General features: G+C 40.5%; 1 protein-coding gene across 4 annotated transcripts in view; it reads right to left on the bottom strand.

Annotated features, from left to right (window-relative positions):
• The window catches only part of DLGAP1 (DLG associated protein 1), a 780880-nt gene that overhangs the window by 669301 nt on the left and 92057 nt on the right, over positions 1-19522 (bottom strand). For 3 of the 4 annotated variants that reach the window (XM_068237216.1, XM_068237213.1, XM_068237217.1), the window contains exon 2: positions 9359-9433. The exons of the other annotated variant lie outside the window; for it this stretch is intronic. The gene's annotated coding sequence lies outside the window, so the exon portion shown is untranslated. The remainder of the gene's footprint in view (positions 1-9358; positions 9434-19522) is intronic. 4 annotated transcript variants of the gene reach the window in all.

Below are 19522 nucleotides of genomic sequence, written 5' to 3'. Positions count from 1 at the left end.
AAAGTACATGGTCATTGTGTGACAGAGGTGTCGGAAGGGAAAACGGGAGGGAAAGAGGATTCAGCCAATCAGGCTGCATTAGTCATGTCTGAAGGAAAAAGAAAAGAAAACATAGCATGTCCTGCAACTTCCTTTGTGTGGCAGATGTACCAAATAAGAGTCAGGGAAACTGGGGAATGATCTTTTATGAACAAGTAAGAGCGATTTTTAACTTTTGAATTGCCTGGTTAGCATCCTTATTACTTATTTACCAGATAAAAATAAAGAATTGATTTTTTATTTTATGCCTGATGGGTATGCTTTTAATATCTGTTTTTGGTTTTTTTTTTAAACTGGCTTCAGACTCCCTTTAAAGGGGACACTTTGCCCTTTCTAGTTTCATCAGTGCAGAAAGTGTTTTTGCTATTTTCAGCTTCATGAACATTTGAACTGTTTTTTTTTTCTGCTCACAACATTGAATGAAGGAGACAAACTGACTTATCATAATTACTGTTAACTCATGAAAAGAAATATACTTTACCAAATCCTGCTAAGTGCAGTTTTAATCAATTTTGTTTATCTCGTCCCCTCAATTTTTCTGTTTACAGGAAAAGTCAAAATTTGCATGCGTTAACGACCTATATCTCTGAAACTACTTATTTTAAAATACCAGTTTTTATGTATTGCCTACATTTGTGTCAAGGCTGCAAAGTGTATCGTATCATTAAGTATGAGAAGTAACATTTTTAGCATAAGGATAATGCATTAGCATTTACAAAAGAGAAATGTTCACGTGTCATTAATCATACCTTTCAGCATCATTCATCAACTGCATATGAGCTTTTTCTTCCAATCGTTGAATGGGTGGTTATAAGGAATGATGTCTAACAGATAGCATACCTAATCTCATGTGATATTTAAAATTAAATAACTTAATTCATGCATGATGAAGTTGCTCTCTCCATGGTGACCAATCTTGATCATTCTACATAACAAGCAGTAAAAAGGGGAGGGTGTAGGTGACAGTAAATCTACCGACACAGAGAATAAAATAAAAAAAAAATGTTTTATTATGTATATAAATACAAAATCACCTAAAACTGCTACGGACCTGGAGTGGCCAACTCCCACACAACTATAAACTCACTCCACACACTTGCAATCTCGCAACGACATAGTTGCATACAGATGAATGCTGGCACCAATATCGATTGAACCAGCAGAGTTTGTGTGTATGCAAAGCATAAGTGCAATTCCAGAAAAAGCAGATTGTAGGAAGGCCTGCTCCTCTCAAAGTCAATGATCCAAGCAGTCTGTGAGGCAAAGGTTTAAGCCATGCAATATACCCAAATACAAGAGATGCCCAAGCAAAGATGTAATAAACCGCAGTACAGTTCAGGTCACTAAAGCCACATGCAAAATGCAGAGCAGGTATGCAGTAGAAGCATGGAAACTCCACAAGGCTGTTGTGCAGAATGCAGGAGTTGAGGGGTAGGCAAGTCTAGGGAAGATTGAGGGGTCTTAGATGAGCCTCTCATCTAGGAAATCTCTCCTCATACTTTTCACCAAAATGAACGGCAATTTTATTTGCATCTATTCAAGACATATGTATTAGCCAGCACTCCTTGCGTGTCCAGCCTTTACTTGCTGTGAAATAAAGTAAGTCCAGCAGTGTTTCTGCAACATAAGATGATAGAAATCTAACTTTTCACATGCAGGGAGCGGACAACAGACTTTTTTCATGAGAAACAATCTGCAGGCAGCTAAAAATATAGAATTGAATGACTTGGTCATTTGTGATACAATCCTTCTGTAATGATCTGTGCATGCAGATCGTTATTGTGACAAAACAAGCTCACAAGACCACATTGCAGAAAAGGTGAATTAAGTGAAAAGTGAATTTAGTACAAGCGTGGAACATGTATACACATGTGACACAGTCAAAACGCAGAGTGCACTACCGATCCCAGAATACCAACACTAATTAAGTAGATATATTCCAGGTGATTGCACAAGCATAGAGCAGAAATCCAAACAATGGGCTTGATTCATCAAGCAGTGCTGCTAAAGCACCGTGGCTTAATGAGCTGTAGTGCGCCCTATGCACACCTTACATGGCAATGCGCACTGCCATGCAAGTAGTGTGCCTTCCTTAGTTACGCGCATTGCTTCCTTAGCAATGCGCGAAGCAATGCACGTAACAGTGACTGCGGGTGATCCTGCTTCTGTGAAGTATCGCTACCGCGATACTTCACTCGTGGCTGCATCTGTATTAATTTACATTACTATAGCAGGGCCACCCGCAGTTAATGTTAGGCGCATTGCTTCGCACATTGCTAAGGAAGCAAAGCGTGTAACCAAGGAAGGCACACTCCTTACACAGAAGCACGCACTGCTATGTAAGGTGTGCATAGGGCGCACTACAGCTTTTTAAACTGTGCTGCTTTCGCAGCGCTGCTTGATGAATCAAGCCCCATACTGTATGTACATTCATGTATAAACACAATGGCAGGCAAGAGAGTAGTCAGACAGGCAGAGAGTCAATGCCGTGAAGTCAGATAATCAGGAACAGGGAACAAGGAACCGATGGCCATATTCCCAAGGCTACTAGCACAATGATCTAGCAGTTCAGTAATGGCAGAAGCAGCCTTAAATTTGCTGCATGTTGGTCATGTGACAGAACAGAATGTTTACAAGGTTCCACCCGCTGGTGCTGTACTGTAGAAGTGTATGGTTTAAAAATGCAAATAGAGACATCTTCTGGTGCACAGCGGAAGTTCATAAAGGTCACTAGTGCTGCCTCCAGCAGGAGACTAAAGGCATAGGTCCTTACATGTTCACTATAGAAAACTGATGCTCCAACCTGATGCCGAATCTTAAGCACATACTGTATCTGCTGAAATAGTGATTAAATCACCCGATTAAAACCCGAATGTGATTTTTTTTTTCATTTTTTAATATTTCTAAACTTTATTGCCACTTTTGACTTGTATCAATGTACTTTACAGATTCTAGCCCACAGAACAGCTTTGATGGGTTCTTAAAAATTGTATACACATAACTATAAAAGTACGGGATATCAAACCTCAGACCATTATGTCCGTCTTACCTAAACCTAAATGGACAAAGAAAACTAAGGGAGCACAGGACTAACAATAAGACTTTACTAAATAACCATTATTGTACCAAGCAGACAAGGATGAGCAATATGTGATTTTCTATTGCTGGTCCATGTCGGTTTGGTACAATAATGGTTATTTAATAAAGCCTCATTGTTAGAGTTGTGCTTTCAGGTTTTTCCTCCCTTTGGGTTCTTAAAGGGGCACTACAGCAAAAAAAACAAACTGTAAACTGTAAAATATGTGCAAACATATACAAATAAGAAGTACATTTTTCCAGAGTAAAATGAGCTATAAATTACTTTTCTCCTATGTTGCTGTCACTTACAGTAGGTAGTAGAAATCTGACAGAAGTGACAGGTTTTGGACTAGTCCATCTATTCATAAGGGATTCTCAGCAAGGCTTTTATGCTTTATAAATATATTCCTGAAAAAGGATTTAAACAATGATGCTGGCCAGCTTCCCTGCTCGCTACACAGTTTTTTGGCAGTTGGACAGAGCAATTGCCATTCACTAAGTGCTTTAGAAAATAAATATATCCCTGAGAATCCCCTATAAAGAGTTGGACTAGTCCAAAACCTGTCACTTCTGTCAGATTTCTACTACCTACTGTAAGTGACAGCAACATAGGAGAAAAGTAATTTATAGCTCATTTTACTCTGGAAAAATGTACTTCTTATTTGTATATGTTTGCATATATTATAAATTTTACAATTTTTCGCTGTAGTGCCCCTTTAAAAATGACTTGAAATTTTTATAGTATTTATGTCTTTGTGCAGAATGTCACCACGCCTGGTCTGTAACTGTGCTTCTGTCAAAGGTGCTTTCCAATACTTACAAGCTTAACAAGGAAAAGATTGTAATAAGTAACACGACATTGCCTTATTCACATGTACTTTGCACATTACTTCTGTTTGGCTAGTCCCATGTTCCCTCTGCTCCAACATCCTCTGTCCTGTTTAATTTTTAAATTCTGTTCACCCTGCTTGTTACGATGTCTCCTTTCTTCTCTCACTCCAACAAATCTGAGCTATCCCATAAGTGCATCTGAACTTGCTATCATGTTAAAAGTTCACTCCACTCAAAGTGGATATCTTGTTCTGTAATTATAAGTGTTCATTTTTTTGTGCTTAAAATATAAAAAAAAATTCTGCACAAGACATTATATAATGAAACACATACTGTACATTCTACACAAGACATTATATAAGTAATCGATAATAAAGATGCTATTTCTATATCAGTTTACAGCAAGCTATGAATTTCTTCAATTGTCAAAGTTGAGATAACTTTTTTCTGGAAATGTGACAACTAGAAATGGTCAGTGAGATGTAAATAATTCTGGCTTGCATGCAAACTGAATTTAAATTGAATGTGGTTTGGAATTGGGCCAATACAAAGCCCTTCCTGTTGATTTGGATTGGCCCAGCTCCAAGTTGCATACAATTTGCAATGCAATTTTTATCTGAATGACCATCTCCAATGGCAACAGCGTGCAGTTTGGTGTGCTTGTTAGGAAACACCAAATCACCAGCGTAATGATTTATCTTTTTATTTAGGCAATAGTCTCTGTGGACAATTTCTATTAGAATGCTTGACAGACTTGTGTTGCACACGATAAGATTAAAGAAGGATAGTCTAGAAGAAAATAGAACTTCCTTTAAATGCCACATAGAGTACAGAGCTTACCACATCTCATTTTCAGGTAATGTTTAGCACTGTAACATGTAAGATAAAGATCAGTGCAAAACCCACCGGGTAACAAGTATACAGTGTATAATAAACCTTTGTGATAAAGTCTGTAATGGGCTTGCAATTATGTCCAACAGCCTTAAAGTCCATTTGTGACTTGAAAGTTTAATTTCTAAAAAAAAACAGCAAAGAACAGGGGCAGTGAGTCAATTCGTACACACTAAATACTCATAAAAAACATATGTATTGTACTTAGGAATATCAATGTCAGAGTGTAGCACAAACTGAAGCTGTGCAAGGTCAACCTGACCTGGGATTCAGCCGCCTAAACATCGTTATGTCACTAAAGAAACAATCAGGATGCAGGTAACAGCCTGAAATTAAAAAAAACAAAACAAAAAAAAAAACCTGTTGGATGCTAGAGTTGTTAATCTCTCAACAGTTCATTCACTTTCTCATGAAAAATGGTGTCCCTGCAAGGTTGAATCGTGTGTTTTTTGGTTCAGTCATTAAGGTCAACACACAGTTTTATAAACTGCCGGCACTGTCTTTCTGTGCTATCATCTATCAAAGTCTTTCTGGAGCCATGCTTTCTGGAGCCATGTGCAAATTAGGGCCAGATTTATACTGTTTGCACCCCACCCCCAGACCAAATATCTTCTGCCACCACCACACTCCAATACGCATAACCCCATTATGTACAGAAAACGTCTTCCATGTAGTGTCTTCATATGTGCTGAATTCCACTTGTTCTATGTGCAACAGCTCATTCATTGGTTTACCGTAGTTACTTGCAACAAGCTTTGCCCTTTAATTCTATTCAACAGGAATACTTTTTAAGAGAACAAGGCTGCCATAATAACTCAGAGTGACAGGGTACCTTAGGTGACATGTGACTGTAAGGCATAAGAATCCAGGGCTATAAACCTGAGTTTCCCTGTAGACAAGACAAACAACATTTATATTGTGCTTTTCTCCTGGCGCACCAAAGCGCCAGAGTTGCAGCCACTAGGACAGGCTCTATAGGCAGTAGCAGCGTTAGGGTGTCTTGCCCAAGGACTTCTTACTGAATAGATGCTGGCTTACTAAACAGGAAGAGCTGAGATTCGAACCCTGGTCTCCCGAGGCAGAGCCCTTAACCAGTACACTATCCAGTAGTCAGACCGCAGTCAGACTTTAGAAGAACTCTCAAGCACTTTCTTGTGCCTGAGAAAGTAAAACCTTCAAAGGGATTTATGTTTACCTTCGAATACAAAATATGAATATACTCGGCGGGTTGAGGCGCCCCAAAAAATAAAAACGATTGTCATATGAAAGAAATATAAAATTTAAAAAAAAAAAAAAAGGTTGGCTTACCTCTATAAAGAAGGAGATAGCCATAAACGGTACCAAATTTATGAAATCGAAAATTAGACACTCAGTTGATAACACATTTTGTGGATCACAGTCCGCTTCATCAGATCAGTAAGAAAAGTGTCTTAATACAAGTGTTTACTACTAGGAGCACGTCTATGACAAAAATAGGACTATGAAATTCCAGGAAAGTCCATTTAGAATTATATATATTATTTACCTTTTTTTTTTTTTTTACTATTGTTTCCTCTATCGATCAAAAAGTTACTCAGGCATTGCTGAGCCGCTGTGGCTCTGTAACAATTACATGGTCTTAAGGGGCCCATACACCTAACTATTTTCCCGCCGATATACAGCAGATTCGATCACTGTGATCAAATCTGCTGTGAAATCGTTGCGCAAACGCTGACAGAGCGATCGATTTCCGTCCAAAATCAATTGTTCCCTTCGATCCGTCCGTGCAGAAGATTTTGCTTGATTGCCGGCGGGTCGGGAGTGCGTCGATAGCGGCGTTCGAATGCCCGACGACTAACGCTATCGGCAATACATTACCTGCTCCGGCTGGCGCGTGTCCCCTGGTCTGCACTGTCCCTTCTCCGTGCTCGGCTCCTCCAGCTTCACTGAACTTCCTGTCCCGGCAGGAAGTTTAAACAGTAGAGCGCCCTCTACTGTTTAAACTTCCCTGGCAGGAAGTTCAGTGAAGCTGGAGGAGCCGAGCACGGAGAAGAAGACAGCGGAGACCAGGGGACACGCGCTGGCCAGAGCAGGTAATGTATGCGGGGGAAGGGGCGGCAGCAGTGGCAGCTTCACAGATTGTGATCGGTTGCATGCTGAAATCGATTCACAACCTGTTTGCAGTAAAGGCAGCCATATGATCCCTCTCTGATCAGATTCTATCAGAGAGGGATCTATCTGTTGGTCAGATCTGATGGCAAATCGACCAGTGTATGGCTACCTTTAGATAACTATAGTGATGGTGCACCCTTACTTGAGCAGCTAGCCTTGTTGGTTTCTAAACCTCATCCTCATTTTCTGAGGCAGTGTCAGTCCATTTCAAGACTTGTCCCCTGTGGATTGCATATATGGAGTGTTCACATCACATAATCGTATGGCACAATTTACAATGCCTACACCAAAGATTGCCAAAATTCACACTGTAGTGGGTGATGTAAAACGCAAGTAAACAGCACTGAGAGGACTTTCTGACTTGAACACAGCTGCAATGTTCCCTTGATACCTTCAGCAATTCACTGACTACTTTTACATTTTCCTTTTGCTTGCATTTCATAATTGTTTTGGCTTCTGTACTGAACATAAAATAAATAGTATTAAGCTTTATAAACAGGGTGTGCTACAAGACTCTAATAGAATTGATATTGAACGTGCACAATTATTTGCATGATAATAATATAGCCAAGCTATGAAGGTCAAATGAAATGTAATTACTGTAATTGATACAAGGCTTGAATGAAGCCGGCATGGTAACTGCACTTTTGCATTTTTGCTCCTAAAAGGCTAGAAAAGTGATCCCTTATGAATTATGTAACTACACAGTATAACATGATTGATTTAGCCTTGGGGAGAGAGTACACAAGGCAGCAGCAGCCATCTGTTAACATGTAGCAAGCTTAAAACTTAGTCAGCTGCCCACTAGGGATCGGCAGGCCAAATACAAGAACTTGATTTCACAGGAAATATGGCAAATTTTAACTTAGTGTAAAAAATTCACTAAAAAGCTTTAAAAATTTGCAATTTTTTTTGCATTTGCATTCAAGTCTATGGGACCACTTTTCTGTGTTGATTGCAAAGCCATCATACATGATATGGATGCCAAACTTGGTATGTGTAGTGAGGCTCAACATTTAAAGCACACCTTTTCTTTGACCTGTTGCCGACCGCTCCATGCCGATTGGCGTGAATGGCTTCCTATGGGGATTGCAGGAGAGCAGGCACGCCTGTGCATGCGCATCTCTGCTTGGATGACGGAGCTCCGCTCCGCCTTGAGTCTCCCAGCGGCAATCACAGCTGGGAGACTGTTAGACTAACAGTCTAATAACTATGTACAGCGCTGCAATCTCAGGCAGCGCTATATTGGGGACACAGGAGCGATCCGCTGTGATAGGCTGAAGCCTATCACAGCCGATCGCTGTGATAGGCTAACTGGGGGAGGGAGATTGGGAAAAATAAAAAATGCGTAATTTTTTTTTTTTTATTTAAGAAAAATATTTACAAAAAAAAATAAACATTGGAGGAGCAATCAGACCCCACCAACAGAGCTCTCTCTGAGAAGGGGGGGGGGGGGGGGGGAATTACTTGTGCTCTGAGTTGTGTGGCCCTGCAGCGAGGCCTTAAAGCTGCAATGGCCCATTTTGTAAAAAATGGCCTGGTCACTAGGGGTATTTAACATTGCTGTCCTCAAGTGGTTGGGATTGAGCACACTGCCTCACTTGTAATTTATTTACATGGACTGCAAATGTGTTTTTGCATGAAAAAACTGGCTGCGTGCATTTATTGCCTCCAATCCTAAAGCTTACTGTCTGGGGCAACAATGTAATCCGTAGCATGGCTTGATGAGGCGTGAACTATTCATAGACTTTGAATCGCACCACTTACACTGCACAAAGTGGTATCCGTTACAATGCAGCGCAACGTGCCAGTGTGAAAAGACCCTTGAGGTCTTGGACAGAATGGTTAAAAATCATCATATATAATTTTTTTATTAGTATGATTTATATTAAACTAAAAATGAAGTCACAGCACCTTGTAATTGGTAGGGCAGCAAGGTAAATATTCTTGCTTATTGCCAGGGTATGGCTTTAAATGTTCCTGTACATAGCGTGAAACTGATTGCCACTGCTATTCAATACCTGATTAGAAATAATTGAATACTGAGAAACACGACTGGTTTGATCTTGTCGGAGATCATTCCATAACTCCTCCTCTTATAAACATGTTGAAAATACAACTTGGTACAGAGGAACCACATAAAACAGCTAGAAAAGTAATTAGCAGTGTACTAAATTTACAAATAAAGTCTTCTTGTTTATGTGAAATCTCTGCATTCAGGTGTCAAGATAGTGAAAGCACACTGTCATATGTTTCTCATAACAAGTTGCTGGCATATTTGTAAGTAGTTAATTGGTGTGCTGACAAATACAAGTCATTTGCCATTTTCATATTAACTGATACAATTAAAAGAATATGAATTACTTACATCCAAAATCTCAGTTGTGGTTAGAAGAAGCAATGATGAGCAACATAATGCTGAGCAGTGAAGCCGTTGGATTATCTGCAAAACACAAGGAATGTATTAGTAACAAGTGCACAGTGCCTACTCATCACAGGGTTAGGGAAGTGGTGTTACCACAGAGTCAGGCATCTTAGAGGGTAAATCAGGTTGTTGTGAAAGTGGACTAATGGCATAGAAACGCACTCAGCTAAACCCAATGAAAAGAACAGCTGATTTCTTAAAACAGAATGTATTTAAAAATCTCACTTCCTTTTCAATTAGAAATCCAAAAATACCATCACATTTCAGTTAGCAAGGCCATGCAGAATCGCTCATTTACTTTACCTCTTTGGCAAACTGGTGCATCCGACCTTTTCTTACCCAGGCACAACTAAAATGTTAATACATGCGCTTATAATATATAGTCTGGACTATTGTAACATACTACTTTGTGGACTACTAACAGACTGGCACCTCTCTAATCTGCACTGAACTCGGCTGCTTGTCTTATTCATCTTCCTTCCTGTTCTTCCTCTGCTGCTCCTGTGTCAAGCTTTTCATTGGCTACCAATTAACCAGAGGATCCAGTTACAACTCTGAACTCTAACATACAACGCTCTCCACAATACCTCTCCTCTTTGTACATCTCACTAGTTTCCAAATACCAATCTAACCACAATCTCAGATCTGCACTCAACCTTTTGTCCTCCTCTAGAATGACCTCCTCGCATTCATGTATACAAGATTTTGCATGTGCTGCACGCTCTGGAATCCTCTACCACAACATATCCATTACTCTCCAACCTTGATATATTTAAACGTGCCTTCAAAACACTCACTTTTTCCGTCAAGTATATACTCTACCTTAGGCCACTTCCCCTTTGACCTCTGGTTAAGTTGTACTCCTACTAGATAATCTAAAACATACTGCCTCTAGGTAGGAATATTGTATACTCCCCCCCCTACATCTCATTTTCTCCCTCCCACCCCCCCCCCCTCATATTTCCTTTCAATTGTAAGCAAGGGCAGGGCTCTCTTACCCTTTTGTGTCTTGTAATTGGTTATACATTTATTCATATTAATTTTGTCACTGTAATTACCAATTCTGTATTTTGTACCAACTCTATTTCGTATATTGGTGTATAGCATTGTCTGTATAATTTTGTACCCCATGTTTGTTTCTTACTTTGTACAGCACCATGGAATATGGAACTTTATAAACCAATAATAATAATCTGGAAGACACCATCCATATGAGGATACCCGGAGGAGACAGCCGAGTTGGGATACTTGGATCTCATCAGTGCAAGGTATATGTGTTTACATCTAGGAAACTGGTTTCAGAGAATGGTATTAAAAATCCAAATTATTTTTGTGTATTGATATAGAGCCAACATCTTCTACAGCACTTTTTTCATAGTGTATATAGTCAACACTAGCTGTCCCTCAGAAGAGCACACAATCTAACCCATACGATAGTCAGTCATTTTCTCATGTTACTGTTACAGTCTGTCTCATGTTACTGTTACAGTCTTAGGCAAATTTTGGAGGGAATCAATGAACCTTTATGTATATTTTTTGGGGTGTGGAAGGATACCCACACAATTAAAGGGAGAGCATACACACTCTACGCAGCCAGCGTCCTGGGACACATTTGAACAGAGGACCATAGCGCTGGAAGGCAAATGTGCCATCTACTACACCACCATGCTGCCCAAAATTAAGGTCACAGATGTTCTTCCAAAGGGACATCTAATTATCTGCAAAGTATTTCACTGAATACTTAATACAGGACACCAGAAATGGCTAATAAAGTTATCACGTTCGTTATCTCAGTAACTCCTTTATGAATAGCTTTTTCAATTCCTTAAAAGTGCTCTAAAAATGGCTAAAAAATGCCCTTTCAGATACTCTAATAATTCTGCATACATGAAAACTGTAATTGTAAAACTGTGTAAATATTCAGCTTTTTTTTTTTTTTTTTTTTTTAAGAGCACTTCCCTTTCTTTCTTAAGGTAGGTACACACATCAGATAAAAGTCTTTGGAAAATAAAAGATCACAGACCAATTTTACCCCCTTCCATGTAGTATGAGAGCATGCTCTACACAGTCTATTCTATTGAGATAAAAATCTTTGTAAGATGCTGCACACAAAGATGCTGTACACACGCAACAGATCAGTATCTGCAAAAGATCTGTTCCTGCAAAAGATCCATTCCTGCTAAATGCATTTATAGTCTATGTCTATAATATCTGCAGTTCTCATACACACCTTGTGTAATGGACAATCATCTGCAGATCAGATCCACCAGGATGAATCTTTGGATCTGCAGATGAATATCTGTTAAACAAGGTGTGTATGAGGATCTGCAGATATCACAGACTATGAATGCGTTTTGCAGAAACGGATCTTTTGCAGGAACTGATCTTTTGCAGATACTGATCTGTTGCATGTGTACATCATCTTTGTGTGCAGCATCTTACAAAGATTTTTATCTGATGGGGAGTTCTGGGATCTTTCATTTTCCAAAGACTTATCTGATGTGTATACCCACCTTTACATACCTCCCAATTTTTTGGAGATGAGGAAGAGGAACACTTACGCCACTCCCCTGCCACCCCATTAGTCACAAAAACCATAAAGATTTCATAAGAAAAATAGGTTTTATAATTCAAATCACACTGGTCCTTTCTCTTCTGGGTCATTTCCCTTCATTTTAACATTTAAAAATAAGATATATATATAAATTTAAAGAATGGGAATAAAGTTTAGAGTCATTTAAACCCATTTTTCAATAGAAAAATGCCATATATTTACATAGATCTGTACATCAGTCCGGAAAGAAGGACAAATGAGGAAGAAACGGGGACAGAGGGATTGGATTTCCAAAGAGGGACTGTCCCTTCAAAAGAGGGACAGTTTGGAACTATGTAATTATGATTTTTCTCTAAAATGTAACTTGGCTCATATGTAATAAAAAAAAAAACATCTTTTGGAGAAACTACAAACACCACACAGTAAGTTTTTTTTTTAAACATTGTTTTAAACTTTGTACCACATTCATACTATAGAATGTGTCAACTTGTATTGCCCAAGAAGCAGTATCAACTACAGCAATAGTTAAACATTTAACAGAAAGCAACACTAGTATTCCTACCAAGTTCACTTAAGTATTACAATAGCTAAAAAATGCCACAGTGCTACAGATAGCTTTATTAATAAAAGCCATCAGTAAAATATATACCAAAATCATATAGATAGATAGATAGATAGATAGATAGATAGATAGATAGATAGATAGATAGATAGATAGATAGATATAGAGAAAGACTCAAGCGCTCAGAATCAAATAAAGGTTTTTACATATACAATATATTAAATTATTAAAGTATTCAGGTATTCTGTGTGCCACCAGCCCACTGTGTGAAGAACATGGAACTCTACAATTCTTTGACAATTCAATATATTTTATGGTGATTCATAGCTTTTAGTACCATTGTGTGATTGTGAGCTTTTTATAGCATTCTGATGAACAATTCATTTTATTGAAGGGTTTCTATTAACAGAAATGCTTGCCTAGAGAGGTTAGTGAAGTACAGTTGGCACCACCAGAGTACAGACAGCCTCTATAATGGCAGCCTGCTGTTTTGCATCAGTTCTTTCCTCTGACAGCTGCAAAGTTTGAGGAAGGTGTTGATCTGAAACAGTGGGCTGTTGCTGTAGAGGCTGCATGTCTGTATTCACATCCATTTACCAAAAAAAGAAAGCTTATTTTTACTCTGGTGGTGCCGACTGTACTACACTGCTAATTGGATTGGCCCTCTAGGTGCGGAGGTTATAAGTCTGCACACACCTTTCTCCTGGAAATGTGTACTGTTCCTACCACAAATCCAACTGTCTAGGGAGGTTGTCATTACCAAACATTAATATACTATATGTTTTTCAAGTTGCCCAGCTGGCCTACTGGTTCACATTAAGATCAGTACACAAGGCACTTGAGTGTTAAGCCAGGGAGGGCTCCAGGCAGCTTGTACTTGAGTTACTAAAGGGCCACGTTCCTACATTTTGTTTGAAACCATGTGTGTTGCACCAGGCAGTGTAGCTGATAAAGCAATGGCACAGAGAAATCTGAGGTGCAGATAGATAGGCACCCTCCATAGATAGATAGCCAAGGTGTACATAGCCACCCCCAGTATAGGAAGCTACCTCCAGCATAAGTAGCCCCCCCCCCCCCCTATAGGTATCCACCTCCAGCATTCCCCAGTACTGATAGAAACCCCAAATATAGGTAACCAATGTGTCCCCTCAGTAAAGGTAGCCAAAGGCATGCCCCCCCCCCCCCCATCCTACTGCTGCACCATTTTCAACACTCACAGACCTGCAGATCAGCGGAGACCTGAAGAGAGGAGGCAGCGCACTATAACTGCACACTTCAAATGCAAGAAGTAAGCGATGACATCACTTCTGCGTCTGAAGCATATTTCATGGTCACTTTGCTGCTCTCCCCTCTGTTCAGGTTACACTGATCTAAGGTCTATGTGTGAGTGATTGGGAGGTTGGGCTGGCCATGATGCCAGGGCAGTCTTGGCAACATGATGAAAGGCCCTTGCTGTGGGTGAAGCCTGGTCTAAGCTGTGGCCCTGCACACATACATGGAAGTCCTCTCTCCTTCATATGATAAGCAGCAGCTTACTACCTCACACAGAACTAGGATTTAGCTGAAAACAGCAGATTCCCTATTCCCTTTCCCCATTACAATCTTCTGATGTGGAGTCCTTTTAGATTTGCATTAGGGAGCAGGAATAAATAACTAAATAGAAAGATTCAGATATACACAGCATTAGGAAAATTACCCCTTTTCCATGACCATTAGGATACTGCTTTAAAATTGAAATGTTTTTATTGATAGTTGTCCATTAAGTCCAAAAATGAATGCATGGTGAAGGGCATGTTCATACTAGACTTAAAGCGGAATGAAACCAGCATTTCTTCTTTGCTCTAATAGATTATTTACAGCATATTATATACAACCAGCATTTTTTTTTTCACTAGAACAGCTTTCAAAGGGTTACACGCAGTTCCCTGCCAGCAAAGCTGGACGCATCCAAACTTAGATAATGTTATCTTGTATTTAATTGTATCAAGTGAGGAATGTAAATAAACACTTCTCTGACAGTGCAGGCTCTGATGAACAAAGTCAGACAATCAGAAAGCATTTCATCTTAAGTTAGAAGATGAATAAAGCAGTTATAAATAAATGCAGTCAGCTCTCAGGGCAAAAAAAGTGTATTTTGGGAACGTATAATTTTTAAATCCTACTAATATAATAAATGGGAAAGTTCGGATGTTTGGATGTTTGGATGTTTGTTACTCGATCACGCAAAAACGGCTGAACGGATTTGAATGAAATTTGGCACACACATAGTACATTACCTGGAATAAAGTATAGGATACTTTTTATTCTCATAACCAAAAAGAGACAAATACAAATTTCACTGGAAAATGTAAACTGCAGCCACTCTTACACTGTTACACTGGAGGTGTGTTTAGCTTCTAAGGGTAGAATGGTTAATTTGCATATATTCAGCAGTGATGCACTGGGAGACATCTCAAGCTCACTCCAACCTGAATTATCGCAAATTCTTTCTGTTTTAAGAAAGCAAACTTTTGTTTTTCTTAACATCTTAGTAAGGGGGCTTTTAGGACCATTGTAGTCCCTTACACACTCCAATGAGTTCTGGGTCACCATGAGCTTGCTGGTTAGTCTGTATCTCTCGGTGTTACAAGCCCTACTGCATAGAGCCAAAATAATCCATGCCATGTACTGATGAGGATCAAACAATCCAAAACAGTTTGTATGCATGTTGGATTATTATGGCTCTGTACAAATTAACAAACTGACACATCATTTCGTTCCAGCAGTTTTGGAGGTGTGTTTAGCTTTTAAGGGTAACAATGGTTAATTTGCATATATTCAACAGTGATGCACTGGGAGACATTTTAAGCTCACTCCAACCTGAATTATCACAAATTCTTTCTGTTTTAAAGAGGAACTGTAACGACAAAACGGCCCCTGGGGGGTACTCACCTCGGGTGGGGGAAGCCTCCGGATCCTAATGAGGCTTCCCACGCTGTCCTCCATCCGTCAGGGGTCTCGCTGCAGCCCTCCGTGCAGCGGTGACGTAATATTTACCTTCCTGGCTCCTGCGCAGGCGCTCTGACGGCTGTCGGCGCTGAAGTAGGCGGAAATACCCGATCGCCGTCGGGTCTGCTCTACTGCGCAGGCGCAAGTTTCCGGCGCCTGCGCAGTAGAGCGGACCCGACGGAGATCGGGTATTTCCGTCTATTTCCGTGCCGAAAGTCGCCACAGCGCCACCCGCTGGAGCCAGCAAAGGTAAATATTGAACTGACAGTCGGCACAGTCGCCGGCTGTTCGGAGGGCTGCGGCGAGACCCCCGTGGGACAGAGGACGGCGTGGGAAGCCTCATTAGGATCCGGAGGCTTCCCCCACCCGAGGTGAGTACCCCCCAGGGGATCTTTTTAATGTTACAGAGTCTCTTTAAGAAAGCAAACTTTTGTTTTTCTTACTCTGTCAATGGCAGGTTTCTTAAACTTTGCACAGTTGGTCACTGGGTGACGGGGATTAATATTCAGAAAAGTGGGTGGAGCCTTCAAAAGCTAAACAAAATTCACCTATTGATTTTCAAAGGGGTGGAGCCACAGCCAATTAGATTTATTTCATTTCAATACCAATTATTGATGCCAAAGACCGCAAAGCTCACAAACTAGGTCATCATTGAGTAATTGGGCTCTATTCTCAAAGACTTCCCGCATGCGGTAAAGTACATGCGGGAAGTTTGCACCCAAAATACCGTCAAGTTTGCATTCTCTAAATTTTCCGCATGTTTTTCCCGCATGCGGAAAAAGTGTGGTAAAAGTGCGGGATTCACAAAAGTCGGTATTTTCCGCAATAAAAGATCAATTCTCAAAAATGTTCAGGCGCATCATTTCGTCGTTAATTACCGATTTTTTATCACCTACAAGTAGTAGGTGATATATTCTGCATCCCATTGACTTTAATGAAGTGTGGAGGCTTAAGGGCTGTGCTTGCTGGACTTTAAAGGGACTCCGAGCTCAGAAAAAAAAGGAAAGTTGTACTCACCAGGGGCTTTTTCCAGCCCAGTGCTGGTCGGGAGGTCCCACGCCGGCGTCCTGGCTCCTCTTCTTCACCGCGCTCCGGAATGGCTGACAGGCCGCAGCCCGGGCGACACTCTCCCGAGTGTCGGGCTGCTCCTTCCGCATATGACGCGGATTACGTCACACGCCGGCCGCCTCGCGTCATCACGGCGGCCGGCGTGAAAGTACTGCGCATGCGCGCTTTGTTCGTGCATGCGCAGTACTTTCACGCCGGCCGCCGTGATGACGCGAGGCGGCCGGCGTGTGACGTAATCCGCGTCATATGCAGAAGAAGCAGCCCGACACTCGGGAGAGTGTCGCCCGGGCTGCGGCCTGCCAGCCATTCCAGAGCGGGGAGAAGGAGAGGAGCCAGGACGCCGGCGTGGGACCTACCGACCAGCACTGGGCTGGAAAAAGCCCCTGGTGAGTACAACTTTCCTTTTTTTTCTGAGCTCGGAGTCCCTTTAACTTTTTTTTTTTAACACTTTTTCATGCGACCTTTTTACCGCATCATTCCCGCATGAATAACGGCTGTTTCCGCATCTTTTTTCCCGCATGCGGAAAACATGCGGAAAATATTAGTGAATGGGGAAAAAGTGCGGAGTTTACCGCTGGCGGGAATATATCGGTAACATTTTGCGGAAAATTTGGCTCTTTGAGAATAGAGCCCAATGTGTGTTAGGATTAGAAAAAGTGGGCAGAGGTAACGTCACTAGCCAATTACATACCCGGGCAACGGCGGGCGACCAGCTAGTGAATAATAATTATGCACAAAAGCAAATATGATAACCACATGGCATATAAAAAGTAAAAAAGCATGTTTTTATTGATTATGATGTCAGGGTTTTATACTGCTCTAAGTGTTACCTTGCATTTTTATGCCATGCTTATGTGTTCTGCTGCCTGCGATGCTGCAGGACTTTACAGCAGAAGCAGAATGTAACAGACATGTAAAAGGGCCCATAAGACAGCACAGGCACATTCTGCATGTCCATTCAGCATAAGTTTCCACTGCATTAAAATGCGAAACAGTGTTTTTCCAGATCTCTTTATACCTTGTACTAGGTTTCTAGTATGTTTTTATTTGTATGATGCACTTTATTATTGAAATGTTCATCTGTTTTTTATTGAAAACTAATTAAAAAAAAACTTGTAAAAAAAAAAAAAAGTGAGACGGAGGACGTACTACTACAGAATTCTTAATACATGTTAAATAATGAAGAGTTCTACTTTAACAAGTGGGCAAAGTACTGAATATACTGTTTTTTGTTGTTTTTACTCAACAGTGTGATCTTCAGTGCCATAATTTTCCATTGCTGGCAATTTCCAAACCACCAGTATTCATGAATCTTCTGACGTCAGTTTCTTTACAATGCACAAACCAGCTTTTAACTTGCCTCGGAACAATTTATTCCCCATGCTGCAATTCTTTGGTTTAAACTCCATTAGTCTGACTCCATTCATTCCTGCCACAGCTTTATGTACTGCTATCAATAATAACATTTACTATAAAGATAAAAGTAATTCACTTAAGTTAATATCAGGTGCGCTACACTGTCATATAATAAGTTCACTGGGTGACTTACAGGTCAGCCATAACAAGTATCCTTTCACCAATGCTTTAATATTCTTCCCACAAGCTACAGTCCAGTCCAGCATAGCAAATTTATAGTGCTGTGGAGACACAGTCTGTTCGGAACTTTATATTATAATATATAGTATGTTTAGTATATGGCCAGTTTTAAAACTAATGACTAATCATCTGCTAATAGTTTCACATCAGTTGCTGGCACATCCGGCATCAAGGGCTGGGAATGTACAACCTATGTACTCTATTACCGATCAAGGAAGGGCCTCACATGACCATTTGTGAGCAGATGTCATTAAGAGCCTCCCTTTGTAATGTAATGTAAACACAAGATAATATCTCCAGTTCGGATGGGTCCAGCTTTCCCAGCAGGGAGCTTGTAAGTCATGTGTTTAACCCTTTCAATAGCAGTAGGAGAACAGAGGCGCCAGCAGGATAAAAGTGGATAAAAACTTTAAAATTTGCTGGGAGGAAGTGGTGGACTTACCTCCATAAAGCAGACACGAAAGACTGTCTGAATAGTAGTCACATTTATTAATTAGTACCCCAAAACAGTGCAACGCGTTTCGCAGGCCCAGCCCGCTTCATCAGGCAACAAAAATGGGGACAAGACAGAATTTCAGCAATAGCAGGTGTAGCGCCTCACTGAGGACTGAGGCGCTACACCTGCTATTGCTGAAATTCTGTCTTGTCCCCATTTTTGTTGCCTGATGAAGCGGGCTGGGCCTGCAATACGCGTTGCACTGTTTTGGGGTACTAATTAATAAATGTGACTACTATTCAGACAGTCTTTCGTGTCTGCTTTATGGAGGTAAGTCCACCACTTCCTCCCAGCAAATTTTAAAGTTTTTATCCACTTTTATCCTGCTGGTGCCTCTGTTCTCCTACTGCTATACCGTGTCCACCCCTGGTGGAGGGGTGATCTACCCCCTTTCGCATCTACAGAGAGCGACTTCTTATCCCTGAGTGAGGACAGGTCTAATCTCCTCACCTGCCTATACAGTGGTTGCCTGTGTGGTAACCCATGTTTGTGAGTATAATTTTCTCACGATAACCTTTACTTCATTTATGCTTAACATACTACACTATATTGGGCTCTCGGTTTCTCTACACTTTAACCCTTTCAATGCTGTTCTAGTAAAACAAAAATGGTGTTAGTATATAATATGCTGTAAATCTTTTAGAGAAAAGAAGAAATGCTGGGTTTCATACCGCTTTAATAGGCTGCCACTAAGCAGAGACAACAAAACATTCAATCTACTTTGTAAATGTTATGATATGAAATAAAACAAAGGGATATCTAAAAAAAAAAAAAAGTAATTTTTAGGATAAATACAATTTCTTATCTCATCGGTATCAGTATTTTCAACTCTGAACCACTTTT

The sequence above is a fragment of the Hyperolius riggenbachi genome, chromosome 5 (assembly GCF_040937935.1).
Source record: "Hyperolius riggenbachi isolate aHypRig1 chromosome 5, aHypRig1.pri, whole genome shotgun sequence".
Classification (NCBI taxonomy): Eukaryota; Metazoa; Chordata; class Amphibia; order Anura; family Hyperoliidae; genus Hyperolius; species Hyperolius riggenbachi.
This window is presented reverse-complemented; position numbering and strand designations above follow the sequence as displayed.